The sequence below is a fragment of the Lolium rigidum genome, chromosome 4 (genome assembly GCF_022539505.1).
Source record: "Lolium rigidum isolate FL_2022 chromosome 4, APGP_CSIRO_Lrig_0.1, whole genome shotgun sequence".
Taxonomy (NCBI): domain Eukaryota; kingdom Viridiplantae; phylum Streptophyta; class Magnoliopsida; order Poales; family Poaceae; genus Lolium; species Lolium rigidum.
In genome coordinates, this window is record NC_061511.1 from 164,478,762 (window position 1) to 164,490,860 (window position 12,099).

A 12,099-nucleotide genomic window follows, 5' to 3' on the forward strand; every position below is an offset into this window, starting at 1 on the left:
GATTACTGCGCAGAAACAGTTTTCTTTGCTGTCACGAATCTGGGTCTAATTCTCTGTAGGTACCTCAGAAAATTAAGATAATTTACGTGAGTGATCCTCAGATATGTACGCAACTTTCATTTAATTTGGGAATTTTCATTTGAGCGAGTCTGGTGCCCTAATAAAATCCATCTTTACGGACTGTTCTGTTTTGACAGATTCTGCCTTTTATTTCGCATTGCCTCTTTTGCTATGTTGGATGAATTTCTTTGATCCATTAATGTCCAGTAGCTTTATGCAATGTCCAGAAGTGTTAAGAATGATTGTGTCACCTCTGAACATGTGAATTTTTATTGTGCACTAACCCTCTAATGAGTTGTTTCGAGTTTGGTGTGGAGGAAGTTTTCAAGGATCAAGAGAGGAGTATGATACAATATGATCAAGGAGAGTGAAAGCTCTAAGCTTGGGGATGCCCCGGTGGTTCACCCCTGCATATTCTAAGAAGACTCAAGCGTCTAAGCTTGGGGATGCCCAAGGCATCCCCTTCTTCATCGACAATATTATCAGGTTCCTCCCCTGAAACTATATTTTTATTCCGTCACATCTTATGCACTTTGCTTGGAGCGTCGGTTTGTTTTTGTTTTTGTTTTGTTTGAATAAAATGGATCCTAGCATTCACTTTGTGGGAGAGAGACACGCTCCACTGTAGCATATGGACAAGTATGTCCTTAGGCTCTACTCATTGTATTCATGGCGAAGTTTCTTCTTCGTTAAATTGTTATATGGTTGGAATTGGAAAATGCTACATGTAGTAACTCTAAAATGTCTTGGATAATTTGATACTTGGCAATTGTTGTGCTCATGTTTAAGCTCTTGCATCATATACTTTGCACCCATTAATGAAGAAACACTTAGAGCTTGCTAATTTGGTTTGCATATTTGGTTTCTCTAGAGTCTAGATAATATCTAGTATTGAGTTTTGAACAACAAGAAAGACGGTGTAGAGTCTTATAATGTTTACAATATGTCTTTTATGTGAGTTTTGCTGCACCGTTCATCCTTGTGTTTGTTTCAAATAACCTTGCTAGCCTAAACCTTGTATCGAGAGGGAATACTTCTCATGCATCCAAAATACTTGAGCCAACCACTATGCCATTTGTGTCCACCATACCTACCTACTACATGGTATTTATCCGCCATTCCAAAGTAAATTGCTTGAGTGCTACCTTTAAAATTCCATCATTCACCTTTGCAATATATAGCTCATGGGACAAATAGTTTAAAAACTATTGTGGTATTGAATATGTACTTATGCACTTTATCTCTTATTAAGTTGCTTGTTGTGCGATAACCATGCTTACGGGGACGCCATCAACTACCCTTTGTTGAATATCATGTGAGTTGCTATGCATGTCCGTCTTGTCTGAAGTAAGAAAGATCTACCACCTTAATGGTTGGAGCATGCATATTGTTAGAGAAGAACATTGGGCCGCTAACTAAAGCCATGATTCATGGTGGAAGTTTCAGTTTTGGACATATATCCTCAATCTCATATGAGAATAATAATTGTTGCCACATGCTTATGCATTAAAGAGGAGTCCATTATCTCGTTGTCCATGTTATCCCGGTATGGATGTCTAAGTTGAGAATAAGCAAAAGCGAGAAATCCAAAATGCGAGCTTTCTCCTTAGACCTTTGTACGAGCGGCATGGAGGTACCCCATTGTGACACTTGGTTAAAACATGTGTATTGCAAAGATCCGGTAGTCCAAGCTAATTAGGACAAGGTGCGGGCACTATTAGTATACTATGCATGAGGCTTGCAACTTGTAAGATATAATTTACATAACTCATATGCTTTATTACTACCGTTGACAAAATTGTTTCATGTTTTTAAAATAAAAGGTCTAGCACAAATATAGCAATCGATGCTTTCCTCTTTGAAGGACCATTCTTTTTACTTTTATGTTGAGTCAGTTCACCTATCTCTCTCCACCTCAAGAAGCAAACACTTGTGTGAACTGTGCATTGATTCCTACATACTTGCATATTGCACTTGTTATATTACTCTATGTTGACAATTATCCATGAGATATACATGTTACAAGTTGAAAGCAACCGCTGAAACTTAATCTTCCTTTGTGTTGCTTCAATACCTTTACTTTGATTTATTGCTTTATGAGTTAACTCTTATGCAAGACTTATTGATGCTTGCCTTGAAGTACTATTCATGAAAAGTCTTTGCTTTATGATTCACTTGTTTACTCATGTCATTACCATTGTTTTGATCGCTGCATTCATTACATAAGTTTACAAATAGTATGATCAAGGTTATGATGGCATGTCACTTCAGAAATTATCTTTGTTATCGTTTTACCTGCTCGGGACGAGCAGAACTAAGCTTGGGGATGCCGATACGTCTCCAACGTATCGATAATTTCTTATGTTCCATGCCATATTATTGATGATACCTACATGTTTTATGCACACTTTATGTCATATTCGTGCATTTTCCGGAACTAACCTATTAACAAGATGCCGAAGAGCCGATTGCTCGTTTCTCGCTGTTTTTGGTTTCAGAAATCCTAGTAACGAAATATTCTCGGAATTGGACGAAATCAAGACCCAGGGTCCTATTTTGCCACGAAGCTTCCGGAAGACCGAAGAGGAGTCGAAGTGGGGCCACGAGGGGCCGCCACCATAGGGTGGCGCGGCCCAGGTCTTGGCCGCGCCGACCTGTGGTGTGGGGCCCTCGTGTGGCCCCCCACGTTGCCCTTCCGCCTACTTAAAGCCTCCGTCGTGAAACCCCTGATGCGAAAAACCACGATACGGAAAACCTTACTGAGACGCCGCCGCCGCCAATCCCATCTCGGGGGATTCTGGAGATCTCCTCCGGCACCCTGCCGGAGAGGGGATTCATCTCCCGGAGGACTCTACACCGCCATGGTCGCCTCCGGAGTGATGAGTGAGTAGTTCACCCCCGGACTATGGGTCCATAGCAGTAGCTAGATGGTTGTCTTCTCCTCATTGTGCTTCATTGTTGGATCTTGTGAGCTGCCTAACATGATCAAGATCATCTATCTGTAATTCTATATGTTGTGTTTGTCGGGATACGATGGATAGAGAATACCATGTTATGTTAATTATCAAGTTATTACATATGTGTTGTTTATGATCTTGCATGCTCTCCGTTATTAGTAAAGGCTCTAGCCAAGTTTTTGCTCTTAACTCCAAGAGGGAGTATTTATGCTCGATAGTGGGTTCATGCCTGCATTGACACCGGACGATGTGACGAAAGTTCTAAGGTTGTGCTTTGTCTGTTGCCACTAGGGATAAAACATTGACGCTATGTCCGAGGATGTAGTTGTCGATTACATTACGCACCATACTTAGTGCAATTGTCTCGTTGCTTTGCAACTTAATACCGGAAGGGGTTCGGATGATAACCTCGAAGGTGGACTTTTTAGGCATAGATGCGGTTGGATGGCGGTCTATGTACTTTGTCGTAATGCCCAATTAAATCTCACTATACTTATCATGACATGTATGTGCATTGTTATGCCCTCTCTATTTGTCAATTGCGACTGTAATTTGTTCACCCAACATGCTTTTATCTTATGGGAGAGACACCTCTAGTGAACTGTGGACCCCGGTCCGTTCTTTAATACTTAAATACAAATCTGCTGCAATACTTGTTTTACTGTTTTCTCTGCAACCAATCATCTTCCACACAATACGGTTAATCCTTTGTTACAGCAAGCCGGTGAGATTGACAACCTCACTGTTTCGTTGGGGCAAAGTACTTTGGTTGTGTTGTGCAGGTTCCACGTTGGCGCCGGAATCTCTGGTGTTGCGCCGCACTACATCCCGCCGCCATCAACCTTCAACGTGCTTCTTGGCTCTTCCTTGTTCGATAAACCTTGGTTTCTTTCTGAGGGAAAACTTGCTACTGTGCGCATCATACCTTCCTCTTGGGGTTCCCAACGAACGTGTGAAATACACGCCATCATTCATCATCCAACAAGAGGGTGTAGAGTCTAGCATCTATCTATTTATTCTGTTATGTGATCAATGTTGAGAGTGTCCACTAGTGAAAGTATGATCCCTAGGCCTTGTTCCTAAATACTGCTACCGCTGCTTGTTTACTCGTTTTACCGCATCTATACTTCCCGCAATATTACTACCATCATCCGCACGCCGACAAGCACTTTTCTAGCGCTCGTTACTATCTGCTCATATATATTCATACCACCTGTATTTCACTATCTCTTCGCCGAACTAGTGCACCTATTAGGTGTGTTGGGGACACAAGAAACTTCTTGCTTCGTGGTTGCAGGGTTGCATGAGAGGGATATCTTTGACCTCTTCCTCCCTGAGTTCGATAAACCTTGGGTGATCCACTTAAGGGAAACTTGCTGCTGTTCTACAAACCTCTCGCTCTTGGAGGCCCAACACTCGTCTACAAGAATAGAAGCACCCGTAGACATCAAGCACTTTTCTCGGCACCGTTGCCGGGGAGGAAAGGTAAAGGCTCTCATACTCCGGTCTCGAGTAAAGTACTTTTCTGTTGCCGTTGTGTGTGTGCTCGAAGCTATTTTCTTTAGATCCTGCAATTGCATCTTTTTGTTTCTTGTTTACACTAGTTTGGCATAATGGACAACAATGAGCTTCTTATTCTATTTCCTGATTTAAGACATGGATGGTTTGATGCGAAAATTAAAAAACCTATGGAACATATTAGTATGAACGCTTTGAACACCATTGTTGCTAATGATATGGAAAATTCTAAGCTTGGGGAAGCTGGCTTTGATGAGCATGATCTTTTTAGTCCCCCAAGCATTGAGGAGAAAATTTACTTTGATGATACTTTGCCTCCTACTTATGATGATTATAATGATACTAGTCTTTTAGTACCGCCTGTTATGGGGGATACATTTGATTATGATTACAATATGCCTCCTATATTTGATGATGAGAATAATAATGATAGCTACTTTGTTGAATTTGCTCCCACTATTACTAATAAAATTGATTATGCTTATGTGGAGAGTAATAATTTTATGCATGAAACTCATGATAAGAATGCTTTATGTGATAGTTATATTGTTGAGTTTGCTCATGTTGCTACTGAAAGTTATTATGAGAGAGGAAAATATGGTTGTAGAAATTTTCATGTTACTAAAACACCTCTCTATGTGCTGAAATTTTTGAAGTTACACTTGTTTTATCTTTCTATGCTTGTTGCATCATGCTTCATGAATTTGTTTATTTACAAGATTCCTTTTCATAGGAAGCATGTTAGGATTAAATGTGTTTTGAATTTGCCTCTTGATGCTCTCTTTTGCTTCAAATACTATCTCTTGCGAGTGCATCATTAAAACTGCTGAGCCCATCTTAATGGCTATAAAGAAAGAACTTCTTGGGAGATAACCCATGTGTTTATTTTGCTACAGTACTTTTATTTTGTATTTGTGTCTTGGAAGTTGTTACTACTGTAGCAACCTCTCCTTATCTTAATTTTGTTGCATTATTGTGCCAAGTAAAGTCTTTGATAGTAAGGTTCATACTAGATTTGGATTACTGCGCAGAAACAGATTTCTTTGCTGTCACGAATCTGGGCCTAATTCTCTGTTGGTAACTCAGAAAATTATGCCAATTTACGTGAGTGATCCTCAGATATGTACGCAACTTTCATTCAATTTGGGCATTTTCATCTGAGCAAGTCTGGTGCCTCAATAAAATTCGTCTTTACGGACTGTTCTGTTTTGACAGATTCTGCCTTTTATTTCGCATTGCTTCTTTCGTCTGTGTTGGGTGGATTTCTTTGTTCCATTACCTTCCAAGTAGCTTTGAGCAATGTCCAGAAGTGTTAAGAATGATTGTGTCACCTCTGAACATGTGAATTTTTGATTATGCACTAACCCTCTAATGAGTTGTTTCGAGTTTGGTGTGGAGGAAGTTTTCAAGGGTCAAGAGAGGAGGATGATATACTATGATCAAGAAGAGTGAAGAGTCTAAGCTTGGGGATGCCCCCATGGTTCATCCCTGGATATTATAAGAAGACTCAAGCATCTAAGCTTGGGGATGCCCAAGGCATCCCCTTCTTCATCGACAAATATCAGGTTTCTTCTCTTGAAACTATATTTTTATTCGGTCACATCCTATGTACTTTACTTGGAGCGTCTGTGTGCTTTTATTTTTGTTTTGTTATTTTCATTCTCTGAATAAAATGCTTGTGTGGGAGAGAGACACGCTCCGCTGGTTCTTATGAACACATGTGTTCTTAGCTTTTAATGTTCATGGCGAAGGTTGAATCTTCTTCGTTAAATTGTTATATGGTTGGAATCGGGAAATGCTACATGTAGTAATTCTAAAATGTCTTGAATAATTTGATACTTGGCAATTGTTGTGCTCATGTTTAAGCTCTTGCATCATATACTTTGCACCCATTAATGAAGAAACACCCGAGAGCTTGCTAAATTTGGTTTGCATATTTGGTCTCTCTAAAGTCTAGATAATTTCTAGTATTGAGTTTTGAACAACAAGGAAGACGGTGTAGAGTCTTATAATGTTTACAATATGTCTTTTATGTGAGTTTTGCTGCACCGGTTCATCCTTGTGTTTGTTTCAAATAACCTTGCTAGCCTAAACCTTGTATCGAGAGGGAATACTTCTCATGCACCCAAATCCTTGAGCCAACCACTATACCATTTGTGTCCACCATACCTACCTACTACATGGTATTTATCCGCCATTCCAAAGTAAATTGCTTGAGTGCTACCTTTAAAATTTCCATTCTTCACCTTTGAAATATATAGCTCATGGGACAAATAGCTTAAAAACTATTGTGGTATTGAATATGTACTTATGCACTTTATCTCTTATTAAGTTACTTGTTGTGCGATAACCATGTTTTCTGGGGACGCCATCAACCACTCTTTGTTGAATATCATGTGAGTTGCTATGCATGTCCGTCTGGTCTGAAGTAAGGGAGATATACCACTTTAATGGTTAGAGCATGCATATTGTTAGAGAAGAACATTGGGCCGCTAACTAAAGCCATGAATCATGGTGGAAGTTTCAGTTTTGGAAATATATCCTCAATCTCATATGAGAACACTAATTGTTGCCACATGCTTATGCATTAAAGATGAGTCCATTATCTGTTGTCCATGTTGTCCCGGTATGGATGTCTAAGTTGAGAATAATCAAAAACGAGAAATCCAAAATGCGAGCTTTCTCCTTAGACCTTTGTACAGGCGGCATGGAGGTACCCCTTTGTGACACTTGGTTAAAACATGTGTTTGCGATGATCCCGGTAGTCCAAGCTAATTAGGACAAGGTGCGGGCACTATTAGTATACTATGCATGAGGCTTGCAACTTGTAAGATATAACTTACATAATACATATGCTTTATTACTACCGTTGACAAAATTGTTTCATGTTTTCAAAATAAAATCTCTAGCACAAATATAGCAATCGATGCTTTTCCTCTGCGAAGGACCTTTCTTTTACTTTTATGTTGAGTCAGTTCACCTATCTCTCTCCACCTCAAGAAGCAAACACTTGTGTGAACTGTGCATTGATTCCTACATACTTGCATATTGCACTTGTTATATTACTCTATGTTGACAATTATCCATGAGATATACATGTTATAAGTTGAAAGCAACCGCTGAAACTTAATCTTCCTTTGTGTTGCTTCAATACCTTTACTTTGATTTATTGCTTTATGAGTTAACTCTTATGCAAGACTTATTGATGCTTGTCTTTAAGTACTATTCATGAAAAGTCTTTGCTTTATGATTCAGTTGTTTACTCATGTCATTACCATTGTTTTGATCGCTGCATTCATTACATATGCTTACAATAGTATGATCAAGGTTATGATGGCATGTCACTCCAGAAATTATCCGTGTTATCGTTTACCTCGCTCGGGACGAGCAGGAACTAAGCTTGGGGATGCCGATACGTCTCCGACGTATCGATAATTTCTTATGTTCCATGCCACATTATTGATGATATCTACATGTTTTATACACATTATATGTCGTATTTATGCATTTTCCGGCACTAACCTATTAACGAGATGCCGAAGAGCCGTTCTGTCGTTTCTGCTGTTTTTGGTTTCAGAAATCCTAGTAAAGAAATATTCTCGGAATTGGACGAAATCAACGCCCAGGGGCCTATTTTTCCACGAAGCTTCCAGAAGTCCGAAGGAGAGTCGAAGTGGGGCCACGAGGTGGCGACACACCAGGGCGGCGCGGCCCAGGCCCTGGCCGCGCCGGCCTGTGGTGTGGGCCCCTCGTGACGCTCCTTTACCTGCCCTTCCGCCTACAAATAGCCTTCGTCGCGAAACCCCCAGTACGGAAGAGCCACGATACGGAAAACCTTCCAGAGCCGCCGCCATCGCGAAGCCAAGATCTGGGGGACAGGAGTCTCTGTTCCGGCACGCCGCCGGGACGGGGAAGTGCCCCCGGAAGGCTACTCCATCGACACCACCGCCATCTTCATCAACACTGCTGTCTCCCATGAGGAGGGAGTAGTTCTCCATCGAGGCTCGGGGCTGTACCGGTAGCTATGTGGTTAATCTCTCTCCTATGTGCTTCAATACAATAATCTCATGAGCTTCCTTACATGATTGAGATTCATATGATGATGCTTGTAATCTAGATGTCATTATGCTAGTCAAGTGGGTTTTACTTATGTGATCTCCGGAGACTCCTTGTCCCACGTGTGTAAAGGTGAAAGTGTGTGCACCGTGTGGGTCTCTTAGGCTATATTTCACAGAATACTTATTCACTGTTATGAATGGCATAGTGAAGTGCTTATTTATATCTCTTTATGATTGCAATGTGTTTTGTATCACAATTTATCTGTGTGCTACTCTAGTGATGTTATTAAAGTAGTTTATTCCTCCTGCACGGTGTAATGGTGACAGTGTGTGCATCGTGTAGTACTTGGCGTAGGCTATGATTGTGATCTCTTGTAGATTATGAAGTTAACTATTGCTATGATGGTATTGATGTGATCTATTCCTCCTTTCGTAGCGTGAAGGTGACGAGTGTGCATGCTATGTTAGTACTTGGTTTGGTTATGTTGATCTGTTATGCACTCTAAGGTTATTTAAATATGAACATTGAATATTGTGGAGCTTGTTAACTCCGGCATTGAGGGTTCGTGTAATCCTACACAGTTAGTGGTGTTCATCATCCAACAAGAGGGTGTAGAGTCTAGCATCTATCTATTTATTCTGTTATGTGATCAATGTTGAGAGTGTCTACTAGTGAAAGTATGATCCCTAGGCCTTGTTCCTAAATACTGCTACCGCTGCTTGTTTACTGTTTTACTGCATCTATACTTCCTGCAATATTACTACCATCATCTGCACGCCAGCAAGCACTTTTCTGGCGCCGTTACTACTGCTCATATATATTCATACCACCTGTATTTCACTATCTCTTCGCCGAACTAGTGCACCTATTAGGTGTGTTGGGGACACAAGAGACTTCTTGCTTCGTGGTTGCAGGGTTGCATGAGCGGGATATCTTTGACCTGTTCCTCCCAGAGTTCGATAAACCTTGGGTGATCCACTTAAGGGAAACTTGCTGCTGTTCTACAAACCTCTGCTCTTGGAGACCCAACACTGTCTACAAGAATAGAAGCACCCGTAGACATCACCGGGCCAGACAGTGCACGTGTCCTCCCGTGTCATTCGCTTGGCCACCCCGGACCCTCCCGCCAGTGGCACACAAGACACAAACACAACCATTTCCCTGCCCAAACCCTTGCCCCGCCATCTCTGCCACCGCCCTAGGCAGTGCCGCCATCTGCGCTCTTAGTCACCGTTGCCGGCGCCACTTCCCACCGGGACCTACTGCCCAGGAATCACGTTCTCTTGCCTCCGTCTTGCTCCATCGCCAGAAGAGCTTGTTGGCTGTGGCGGTCCCCAAACATCGTCTAGAGTGGGCTCAGCCCGGGCCAACATCTGCGACCAAGGTTGGGAATTTTAGGGTGATTTGGTTGAGCCATAGCTCGGCCAACATGTTGGGAACATTTCTTGCATGTGCACCATACGTTGCATGATTGGACCACTTATGACCGCCTTCAAGCCAATTTAATTAAGCATATGTATGCTCATGTGGGAAACCAATTTGGCTAGTCAAATTCTCTTGTTTGTGAAACTATGTGGTTGTGAACTATTTATATTTATAAACAATATTTATTTTATTTATTGGTCTCATTTTGTTGTAAATATGATGGTTACCAAAGGCTAACTGACCAAAATGGCCAAAATGTTCACTGCGTGAAACGAATAGATCGCTCCGCTAGACGCACTGGCATGGCAGGACGGACTGCGACCTAAATTTTGTCAACGGGCGACCTAAACGGACCAAAACTAACGACTTGGGTTGCTGTTTTGGGTTCCACCGCTGGAGATGCCCGAAGGTTAACTTTAGCCATAATTAAGCCGGGCCCCATATAGTTTATGAAAATATCTACACTGTATAAGGTGTACACTGGTATAGGATGGGACCCATATGTCATTAAAATACACACCATGCAACAAAGAGAAGGATATAGATTTTTTTTAAAAAAAATTCTTATGGACAACCTACAAGCTTATGTTAGACCTTAAGTTTAATAGCCACTATGCATAAGATGAACCTTAAAGGTTGCCACATAGACTTATGGTGTGTTTTTTTACACATTATGGATACCCTTAGAGTCTCCATAAATACTACTACCCTCCATTTTAAAATATAAATCTTTTTAAAAAGGCTTATATTTAAGAACCAAGGTAGTAGTATGGGTTAAGCTACAGTGTCATTTCCTATAGGAACCAGAATACTGTATTTTTCCTCCGAGAATCTTTCAAATCAAACGTGCCCTAAGTGGTTTTGTGAGAATATCCACACGCTGATCTTTAGTCATGATGTGCTCGATGCGGATCTTCCCTTGCTCCATGCTCTGGTTGATGAAATGGAAACACACTTCAATGTGATTGCTCCGGTATTAGAAGACATGATTCTTGCTCAACTGAATTGTTGATTTGTTACCCACAAAGATAGTAGAAACCATTGTTCTTCTCCATTATCTCGGACGGTAACCTATCGAGCCATACACCTTGGTACGCTGCCATCGTGGCAGCGATGTACCCCTCTTCATAGTAAGAGAGGTCACCATCTTATGCCTCTGTGACTGCCAGGTGACAGGACACCACCAAGTGTAAATAGGACCCAATGGCGCTCTTGTGATCGTCGACGTTGCCACCGAAGTCAGAATCACTGAACCCTTATATTGTGCATCACCGGTGCCAGTGTATATGCACCCACATGGAAGCGTGTACATGCAAGGTAGCGCATAAGATGCTTCACCAATGCGAGGTGCTCTGTGGTCGGTGACTCCATGTATATGCTGACATAACCAATGGTGAACGCGACGTCAGGCCTAGTGTAAACGATATAGTGCATGCCTCCCACCACACTTCGATAGAACATGGCATTAGTGGGCGACTGTGTGCTCACCTTGCTGAGCTTTGACCATGCATGTCTCCGTTGACATGGTCGTGGGATTGCAGCCCGCCATGCTTGCCTTGGCTAACAACTTATCTGAATAAACTTCCTGGTAGATGAAAGTCCTGGCATTGTTTTGCTTCACCTCTATGCATAGATAGAGGCCAGGAAGGCCAATATCTCTCATTTTGAAGCACTCAGTCATCTCCATCTTGATATTGATGCGCCTCGTCGACGTAAGCTCCCATCATGATCAGGTAGTCGATGTAGATGCCCAATAGGAGGCGCGTGAGAGTACTCTGGGGCAGTGCTTGTGAATCTGAGAGAGCACAAAGTGGTGTAGAGATTCGTGTTCCACGCATGAGGGGCCAATTGCAGCCCGTAGAGCGCCTTGTGCAGGAACATAACCTCGTGTTCTTCTCCCTCCTATGTGAAGCGGGAGTTTGCGCCATGTACACCTCCTCGGCGACTTATTTTGTTACTGCGATGGGCTGCGTTGTAGCTTCCCCACAATGTGTGCTCCACGGTGAAGTCACTGACGATGGTCTCATCACCAGGGTATGCCCTCCTCGAAGAGCACGTGATGGCACAAGATTCACTAGCA